We start from the raw sequence: 10,992 nt of genomic DNA on the forward strand, positions 1-10,992 counted from the left end.
CTGCAGTCTCGGCTCCTGCCAGTCGGGAAGCCGCAGCCCCCGGTAGAAGCAACTCCATGAATAATTGAGCATCGGTCCGACCTCTCAGGACTCCCCCCACCCCCCGTCTTCCGTGGCCGGAGCCAGCGTGGATGGGTTTAATGTATAGAGAGGGGGCCCTAACACTGCGTTGGAGGAAGTAGGGAAGAGACAACTGCCCTATGGTTCAGGAAACCTTTCACAGTTTAAGAATAATAATAATTATTATGGTATTTGTTAAGCGCTTTAATCCACACTGCAAAACTTGTTCCCTGCACTACAATAATAATGATGCTATCTGTCAAGTGTTGACAATGTACCCGGCATCTCACTGGGGTGGATACAAGCAAATTGGGTCGGACACAGTCCCCGTCCCCCATGGGGCTCACAGTCTCAATCTCCATTTTAAAGATGAGGGAACTGAGACCCAGAGAAAGTGAAGTGACTTGGCCGAGGTCACACAGCAGACAAGTGGCGGAGATGGGATTAGAACCCATGACCTTCTGCCTCATGATATTTCTCATGCTGCACTGCAGGGCCTGGGTTCGAGGTGATATCTAAGACCACAGGTTCGAATCCTGATCCTCACTTTGGGTTCACGTTCTGCTCCAGGAGCTGCTATGTATTCCATGGAAAGAGACCCAGTTTAAACTTTAGTCAATGGTATTTATTGAGAGCTTACTGTGTGCAGGGCACTGTACTGAGCACTTGGAAGAGTATACTACAACCAAGTTGATAGACAAGTTCCCCATTTCCCCCTTAGGGCCCACACCAAGAGCCTCCAGAATAGCTGGGTCAATCAACTGTATTTATTGAGTGCTTACTGTGTGCAGAGCACTGTATTAAGCGCTTGCGAGAGTACAATTTAACAATGAACAGACACATTCCCTCCCTACAACAAACTTATAGTCAAGAAGGGGAGGCTGAGCCAATGTTCACTCTTGCTGAGCATCCTGCCCCTTTGCCCAGAATTCCCATTCTCACCCACCAGGGGACTTGTACTTACCCTCAATCAGTGGTATTTATTGAGCACTTTCTGAGTGCAGAGCAGTGTTCTGAGCTCTTGGGAGAGGACAAAATAAGAGATTTGCTACAAACGTTCCCTGTCCACAAGAAGCTTACAGTCTGGAGAGAACACATTCTTAAGGATTTCACTGAACCTCTCAGGTCTGTATTGGAATTTACTCCCACAGCAACCAAGATGGATGAAAACCTGCGAAAAATTGTTATGCCCATTCTAGGTAAACGCTGGAATTAATTTTTCTCCCGCCCTTTGCTCCTCAGCTCGGGTTCAGAGCAGCATTCATCCACTCAATCGTATTTATTGAGCCCTCATTGTGTGCAGAGCACTGTACTGAGCGCTTGGAAAGTACAATTTGCCAACAGATAGAGACAATCCTTACCCAACAATGGGCTCACAGTCTAGAAGGGAAGGGAGGGGTTGCTTCTCCTACTGAGAGAAGCGTGGGGCTTGAAGGACCCCCCCCCAGAAGCCAACCCCAAAGACTCCAGACCTGATGGGCTGGGTAGAGGCAGTGTGGATTATTTTCAACCTGGGTTTCCTTTCAGGTCAATACAAAATCCAGGGAAAAATGTGTTAAAACAACATCAACGCCCTTTCACAAACGCAATTATCTTTCTTTTTTTTATAGACAGCATTTCCATTCAAAATAGGATTATATTGAAGATGAAGAACCCACACCCACCCCTGCCTGGCCAGTTTCCTCACCCCACCCACTGGTTCTTCCCTCTGTGCTACTCACCCTGAGCCATGGCGCCCATTAGCCATTTCCAGCAGGCCACTGGTCCAGGGGAATGAGCATGGCTGTGGTGATCCGAGGACTCAGATTCTAATCCTGGCCCTGCACTCACTCAATCGGTGGTATTTAACGAGCATTTACCGTATGCAGAGCATGATACAAGCGCTTGGGAAAGCCCAATACCATAGAGTTGGTAGACAAGATTCCAGCTCTCAAAGCGAAGAAGCAGCAGCAGCACGGCCTGCTGGATAGAGCCTAGGCTTGGGGGTCAGAAGGACCTGGGTTCTAACCCTGAATTTGCCACTTGCCTGCTGAGGGAACTTGGGCAGATCAGTTAACTTCTCTGTGCCTCAGTCACTTCATCTGTAAAATGGGGATTCATTCATTCATTCAATAGTATTTATTGAGCGCTTACTATGTGCAGAGCACTGTACTAAGTGCTTGGAATGTACAAATCGGCAACAGATAGAGACAGTCCCTGCCCTTTGACGGACTTACAGTCTAATGGGGGGAGACAGGCAGACGAGAACAATGGCAATAAATAGAGTCAAGGGGAAGAACATCTCATAAAAACAATGGCAAATAAATAGAATCAGGGTGATGTACATCTCATTCAACAAAATGAGCCCCATGTGGGACAGGGACTGTGTCCAATCTAATTAGTTTCTACTTATCCCAGTGTTTCCCTCTCGGGATGGCACCTAGAGAGTTTCTCCCATACTCTACCAGTCTCGGCTACGGGACGGAGAGTCAAGCAGAGGCCTACCTATTCCATTCCTAGCTCGGGCAACGGCTAGCAAATGGAAGTCAATCTGCTACAAGTCAAAACTCACCCGTGCTGGGCAGCAGCAGCATGGGAGAGAGTCAAGGGCAGAGACTTGAGTTTACTGGACGGAAGGATGCAGCGGTAAACCACTTCCCGATTTTTACCAGGAAAACTCTACGGCTCCACTATCGGAACGATTGGAGGTGGGGTGTTCTGGGAAAGAGGTGCCCATGGAGTCGCTATTCGTCGGAGATGCCTCGGCGGCATGAGACAGAACCCCAGGGCTTAGAACAGTGTCTGGCCCAAAGTTGATTGCTTAACAAATGCCCTTTAAAAAAAATGAATTGAGAAGACACCATCCTTGCCCTTAAGGAGCTGTCAATCTAATGGGGAAGGCAGACAGAAATTAGCAATCTATCCAGAGAGGCACACATTGCTGAAAGAGAGTTCCCTAATTGTACAGCTGTAGTCTATCCAAATTGGGTCACAAAAACATACCAGGAGGCAGAACTGACTGCACTACGTTCTGGAGAACCCCATTATCATGTTTCCACCCCAGTGCTTAGTACAGTGCCTGGCACACATAGTAAGCACTTAAGAAACACCACAGTGATTATTATTAATAAGGGAGTAAGTAGAGGAAGCAACATGACCTAGTGGAAGGAGCATGGGCCTGGGAGTCAGAGGGTTCTAATCCCAGATCTGCCACTTGTTTGCTGTGTGACTTCAGGAAGGATTCTTCCCTTCTCTGTGCCTCAGTTACCTCACCTGTAAAATGGAAATTGAAACAGAGTCCAATGTGAGACAGGGACTGTGTCCAACCTGATTATCTTATAATTACCCCAACACTTAGTACAGTGCCTAGCACATAGTAAGCACTTGGCAAATACCATAATAATAATTTCCCTGCTGCTCCATCTCCTACCTGAGCCCTTGGCTGCTGGCCTTTGCCCCTGGACACGGTGGAGGGCGCCCTCATCCTCCAGGAAGAAAGACTAGATGGTCTCTCCCTCTAAATTGTAAGTTCATTATAGGCAGGGACTGTCTCTACCAACTCTCTTTATATGGTACCCTCCCAGGTGCTTAGTAGAGTAAGTAAGTGCTCAATAAATACCATTGGTTGATTGATTGATTACAGATTAGTGACAGGTGATTGCCCCACCGACCTATCAGCCTCACCCTCTCCAATCTCTCCAGCTTCCAAAATGCCCTCCCGACTCCTCTTCCTGAGCCTCTGTTCCCTTAGGGTCCTGGTCTTTGGAACCCTATTTTTGGCTCCCTTCTCACCTCCCGTGGGCTCCCAATATCCCCAAAATACATATATTAACACAGACACACTTGAACTCCATGTTCATGAGCTTGAAGCAGTGTGGCCTAGGAGCCAAAGCCAGGTCTAGGAGTCAGGAAGCAGCATGGCCTAGTGGATAGAGCACGGGCCTGGGAGCCGAAAGGACCTGGGTTCTAATCCCACCTCTGCCTCTTTCTGCTTCTCTGGCCCTCAGTTACCTGATCTGTTACAAATACCATCATTTTATTATAGGACAGCAGGCTCCCAGGCCCACCTTTCATTCATTCATTCAATAGTATTTATTGAGCGCTATGTGCAGAGCACTGTACTAAGCGCTTGGGATGAACAAGTCGGCAACAGATAGAGACAGTCCCTGCCGTTTGACGGGCTTACAGTCTAATCGGGGGAGACGGATAGACAAGAACAATGGCAACAATGGCACCTCTGACCCTGGCCTTCTGGGTCTTTAACCCTTCTAAGCCTCAGTTTCCCAGCATGGTCTAGTAGGAAGAGTGTGGGCTTGGGAGTCAGAGGATGTGGTTTCTATTCCCGGTTCCACCACTTGTCTGCTGTGTGACCTTGGGCAAGCCAGTTAACTTCTCTGTGGCTCAGTTCCCTCATCTGTAAAATGGGGATTAGGACTGTGAGCCCCACAGGGGACAACCTGATTACCTTGTATCTACCCCAGTACTTAGAACAGTGCTTGGTACATACTAAGCGCTTAACAAATACCATCATCATCATCATCATTATTATTATCATCTGCACAACGGGGATAATACCTGCCTTTCCATTCCCTACAGGGAGATTGTGAGGATAAATGAGATCACTGTTGTGGGAAAATGACAGCACCATACAAACTCAAGGTTGTAATGACCATATTGTGAAGGCTACGCTAGTCTGTCCACTCATGCTTGCCCATCTGTGCCCACCTCCAGAGCCTTTGGACGGCTTGGGACGGGGGGATGTTGGGAAATTATGGCTAGGCAGATGCGGCCTCTGGCCTGGAACATCCGCTCTCTTCGTATTTGACAGGCAATGACTCTCCCACCTTTCAAAACCTTATTGAAGGCACATCTCCTCCAAGAGGCATTCCTTGACTAAGCCCTCATTTGCTTTTCTACCACTCCCTTCCGTGTCGCCCTGATTTGCTCCCTTTATTCACCCCCCCCACCCAGCCCACAGCACTTATGCCCATATCTGTAATTTATTTAAAATTATGTCTGTCTCCCCCTTTAGACTGTAAGCACATTATGGGCAGGGAATGTATCTGTTATACTGTTAAATGTAGTCCCCCAAGCACTTAGTACAGTGCTCTGCACACAGTAAGTGCTTAGTAAATTTGATTGATTGATTGATTGATTGATGGGGCATAAACCAGAAATATTAAACAGTGTTGGAGAGCCGGGAGTCTGGGGTCCAGGTTTGGGGGTCTGCAGGACTAGGAGGAGGAATAACTGGGTGCTACATCCCTCCACTTGGTTGGGATGGGGTTGGAATTGGAGGGTGGTGGGGGGAAGGGCTTCTCTCTTCTGGTCTCCAGGCCAACACAAGAACAGTCTTGGGGCTCCTGGACTCCTGTTTCCTACTTTTTTCTCTTTTTTTTTCGGTTTTGCATTTTCTAAAAAAACGGTATTAAGCACTTACTACATGGTAGGCACAGTTCTAAGCGCTGGGGGAGACACAAGCTAATCAGGTTGTACACCGTCCCTGTCCCCCATGGGGCTCACAGTCTTAATCCCCATTTTACAGATGGGGAACCCAGAGTAGTGAAATGACTTGCCCAAGATCACACAGAAGACAAGGAGCTGGGATTAGAACGCAGGTCCGAGGCCCCTGACTCCCGGGCCCCGTGCTCTCTCCACTAGGCTTCAGTGCTTCTCTGGCTGACTGGGCTTTTGCTGGAGATCGCCAGCTGTTGGTTGACGTCAGCTGAGTGGATCCCGTTCTGCCTCCGCTAGTGTTCAAGAGCACTGTGTCCGCAAAAGAAGCTGGAGGGAGGCAAGGGACTTGCCCAATTTTAGGAGGAAGAGGACACTGAGGCCCAGGGGGATGAGACAGAGGAGAGGGAGGAGCCAGAGGAAGAGGAGTAATTTATTTATTTGTATTTAAGTCTGTCTCCTGGCCTCTAGACTGTAAACTCATTGTGGGCAGGGAACGTGTCTGCTTATTCTTGCAGTGTACTCTCCCAAGCGCTTATTACAGTGCTCTACACACAGTAAACCCTCAATAAATAGGATTGAATGAATTAGTAAATAAAGGAAAAAGGGGAAGTGTTGGCTCTTGAGAAAGCCTTCTTGGGATGCTGAGTGTCGGAAGAAGTCCAAGACTTGGTCCCCCCAAATTGGCAGGAAGGAAATGACAACAACTCTGGGTAGGGTGCAGTCTCCCCAGAGAGAAAGCATTTGACTGCAGGGCAGGGAGCTGCAGGTCACACAGATACAGAGATTAAATTTCTCAAACCCCAAACCCCATGAGGGACAGGCAGTGTGTCCAATCTGACTATCTTTATCTACCCCACTGCTTAGTACAGAGTTTGGAAAATAATGATAATGATGATAACAACAACAACTACTGGTATTTCTTAAGCCCTTACTATGTTCCAAACACTGTAATAATAATGGCACTTGTTAAACATTTAGTATCTGCCAGGAAGGATTCTAAGTGCTGGGGTAAATACAAAGTAATTAGGTTAGATGCAGTCCCGGTTCCACATGGGGCTCACAGTCCCCATTTTACAGATGAGGCAACTGAGGCATAGAGAAATGAAGTCACTCTCCCAGGTCACACAGCAGATACGTGTTAGAGGCAGGATTAGAACCCAGGTCCTTCTCACTCCCAGGCCCCTGCTCTATTCACTAGACCAAGCTGCGTCCCACCGGGGTAGATACCAGATAATCAGGTTCCACTTGGATCTCACAGTCAAAATAGTAGGAAGGCAGTGAACGTCCATTTTGCACATGAGGGAACTGAGGAACAGAGAAGTTAAGTTACTCACCCAAGGTCACCCGGCAGGTATTTGTAGGACCAGGGATTAGAACTCAGGTCCTCTGATTCCCAGGCTTATGCCTTTTCCAAATGCTTACCAAATTCCACAACTAATACTGTTACTGTTATTATTACTCTCCCAAGCATTTAATACAGTGCTCTGGCCATAGTAAGCGCTCAATAAATACCATTAATTGACAGATCACTGTTAAATCTCATGATTTCTGCAAAGGACGAAGTGAAGACTCACAGGCTGGTTATCATGCGCCATCTGGTGGGATCAGAGAATAAGCTGCCCTCGTAGGGAAATAAGATTCATTTTAATCGTCACCAGTGGTATTTATTGAGCGCTTTCTACGTGCAGAGCACTGTACTAAGCTCTTTGGAGAGGAAAGTGCAACAGGAGCTGGTAGACAAGACCCTGGCCCTTAAGGAGCTTACAGTTTAGTGGGGAAGACAGGCATTAGCGTAAATTCGAGATAGGAAGCAGCAGAGTGTAAGAACATATACATGAGTAACTTGGGGTATCAAAGTGTTTATTCTGCATGGACACGACAGAAAGGAAAGAGAAAAGGAGGGTTGAGGGGAGGAAAGAGAGGGTGAGTCTGAGAAGCCTTCTTGGAAGAGATATGATTTTAGTAGGGATTTGAAGATGGGGCGAGTGATGTCTGTTGGATATAAAGAGTGAGGGAGTTCCAGGCCAAAGGGAGGATGTGAGGAAGGGGTCGAAAGAGAGAGACAAGATGCTGGTGCAGTGCAGAGGTTAACATTGGAGGAGCCGAGTGTGAGGGCTGGTTGTAGTGAGAGATAAGTGAGGCTAACTAGGAGGGGGAGAGCTGATTGCCTGATTCATTTATCAGGTTTTCCTGTTCGATGCAGAGATAGATGGACAACAATTGGAAGTTCCTGAGGAGTGAGATGATGTGTTCAGAATGAATTTTTAGAAAAGTGATCCAGGCAGCAGGGTGAAATATGAACTAGACTGGGGAGAGGCTGGAGACAGGGAGATCTGCGAGGAGGCCGATGCAGTAGTCTAGGAGGGATGGGGGACATGCTTTGATCAACAGAGTAAGCCATTTGGTTGCAGAGGAAGGGACAGAATCTAGAGATGTTGTGAAAGTAAAGCCGAAGGGGACAGAGTGGATATATGAGCTGAATGAAAGGGATGAGTTGAAGATGATGCCAAGATGTCAGGTTTGTGAGACAGGGAGGACAGTGGTGTTATCTATCGTGATGGAAAAGTAGTGGGGAGGACAGGGTTTGGATGAGAAGATAAATTCTGTTTTGAGCACATTAAGTGAGAGGTGTCAGTGAGACCTCTGAGTAGAGTTATCCTGAAGGTAGAAGGAAACGCGAAACTTGCAAAGAAGGTGAGGGGTCAGGGCTGGAGAGGTAGATTTGGAATAATCCACAAAAGAGACGGCTGAGAGGCCAGAGAGAGAGAGAGGAGAAGGCTCAGAGAAACAGTGTCAGCGAAGCCAAGGTTAGATAACGTTTCCAGAAGAATGGAATGGTCCTCAGTGTCGTAGGCAGCTGAGATGCAGAGGAACATTAGGATGGAATTAGAGGTCACTGGTTTTGGGAAGAAGGAGTTCATTGGTGGCCTTAGAGATGGTAGTTCCATGGAGCGGAGGGGGCGGAAGCCAGATTGCAGTAGATCAAGGAAAAAATTAGAGGAGAGGAAGTGGTGTAAACAATTCTCTCACAGAGTTTGGAAAGGAATGGTGGGGGAAATGAGGTGATAACTGGATGGAGCTGGAGGTGTTTTTGCAGGCTAGGGGAGATGTGGACACGCTTGAAAGTTAGTGGAGAAGGAGCCATTGGAGAGTGAGTGGTTGAAGATGGTGGTCAGGGAGGGGGAAGTGGATGGAGGCAAATGTTTTAATAAGCTTTGAAAAGAGGGGTAAAAGGCACAGGTGGAGAGGGCAGATTTTAAGAGGAGACAGGAGATCTCTTTTTGAGATACAGTTGAGAAGGATGGGAGGGTTGAAGAGGGGCCAGGAAGAGTGTGAGACTGGAGAGAAGCAGAGGAGATTGGAGGGAATCACCCCTCATGCCGTTGTGGGTAATGGACATGGGAGTCAGTAAGGATGGAGAAGTATTGTTGCTGAGCAGAGGAGAGGGCAGAGTTTTAGCCTGTGAGGATAAGTTTGAGATGGATGAGGTTGGCCTGGTGTCTGGATTTCCGCGAGGAGTGATCCTCAGCTCGTACACAGGAGCGGAGGAAGCGTACTGTGGAGGTGATCTACTGTGGGTAGGTGGGTTGGGGCAGGGGAGAGAGGGATTTGAGATTGACGGACAGGGCAGAGTGAGAGGTTTGGATTTTTGTGGCAAGAGAGGGTAAATTGAGTATGGAGATCAAACACTGAAAGCAGCATGGCTTATGAATATGAGCCCCATTTGGGACATGGACTGCGGTCCAACCTGATCAGCTTATATCTACCTCAAGGCTAGTACAGAGCTTGACACATAGTAGATGCTTAACAATACCATAATAAAAACAAAAAAAACATGTTGGCACCTAAGCCCTCATATGCCCCATCTCTCCACTTCCATTTCACTTATGACCACATCTTTAAATGCTTTCCTTTTCGCTTCTGCAGTTGATTTTAGCTCTATCTCCCCTGATTTTTTTCTAATGGTATTTGCCAAACACTTATTATGTACTAAGCACTGGGGTAGCTACAGAATGTCAGAATGTCATGTCAGACATTGTCCCTGTCCCACTTGGGGTTCAGGAGGGAGGACAGGTATTGATTGTAAGCTCTTTTGAGGGCAGTGGTTCTGTCTACTAACCCTATTACACTCTCCCAGGCATTTAGTACAATGCTCTGGACATAGTAGGAGTTCAATAAATATCACTGATTAGTTGACTGGCCCCTATTGTTCAGGAGCTTACAAGATCTAATTCTGGCTCTGCCGCCTGTCTGCTTTGTGACCTTGGACAAATCACTTCACTTCCCTCTGCCTCATTGACCTAATCTGAAAATGGGAATTGAGACTGTGAGTCCCACGTGGGACAGGGACTGTGTCCAACCTGATCTGCTTGTATTCACCCCATCACTTACTACAGTTGCTGGCACATAGTAAGTGCTTAAATACCACAGTTATTATAATTATTATTATGATAAACACCTCCTTTCACTCATAATGGGAGGGAATGAACCCAAGCCATCAAACCTGAATTCGATAATTTCTCCATCATATGAGCGATCCCTGACCTTGCCATAAGCACTTGCAGTGGATAGATCGAACAGGGACCAGCAGAGAGAGTGCAGTAGCCTTCTTCCAGAGCACTGGTCCAAACTGATTACCCTTCATCGAGGGCACAGGCAGTTTGAGTTTAGGTATCCAATCATTCCTGCCACACTCCCTTCACCCAGTCTGTCCTCTGGCCCATTTCCTGGCTGTGGTTTTTCCTTATCTTCCACTCCTTTCTGCATCACCTGATTTGCTCCCTTTATTCTCCCCGTCCCCTGCCCCAGTCCCTCAGCACTTATGGAGCACTGTACTAGGTGCTTGGTAGAGTACAATACAACAACAGACACATTCCCTGCCCACAACGAGCCTACAGTCTAGAGTGGAGGAGACAGACAGACATTAATATTAAAAAAAAAATCCTGAGGAGGCAAGCGGGGGATTCGGTGAGTATCGCAGTCAGTTTGGAGGCCTCTTTCCCGCACAGGAAGCTGCAGAGTTTCCCAGAGAGCTTCACAGCTCTTGGGTTTTCTGATGTGGTCAACTCCTCTCTGTTCTCTCCTCTCCTCTTCCTCCAAATCTGACAAGCCTGGGAAGAGAGCCAGTTTCAAGAAGATCAGGACGAGGGTGTGCCTCAGGAAACCCCTGTGCATTTGGGGTGAGAGGAACAGGGTCAAAAATCTTACTTCCTTTTTATGGTATTTGTTAACTGTCTACTATGCACCAGATTCCCCTCTGAGGTTCGCATCTGGAGAGTTTCCAATACTCTACCAGTCTCAGCTCTGGGAGGGAGAGTCGAGCAGAGGTCTTCCCATTCCATTTCTACCTTGGGCCGTGGTTCGCCAGTGGAAGGCAATCTGCTACAAGACAAAACTTACCGGTGCTGGGCAGCAGCGGCATGGGAGAGATTTGAGGGTGGAGACTCGAATTTACTGTGCAGAAGAAGGCATACCAGCTCCACCACTTGTCTGGGC

The sequence above is a fragment of the Ornithorhynchus anatinus genome, chromosome 15, assembly GCF_004115215.2.
Source record: "Ornithorhynchus anatinus isolate Pmale09 chromosome 15, mOrnAna1.pri.v4, whole genome shotgun sequence".
In the NCBI taxonomy this organism is placed as follows: Eukaryota; Metazoa; Chordata; class Mammalia; order Monotremata; family Ornithorhynchidae; genus Ornithorhynchus; species Ornithorhynchus anatinus.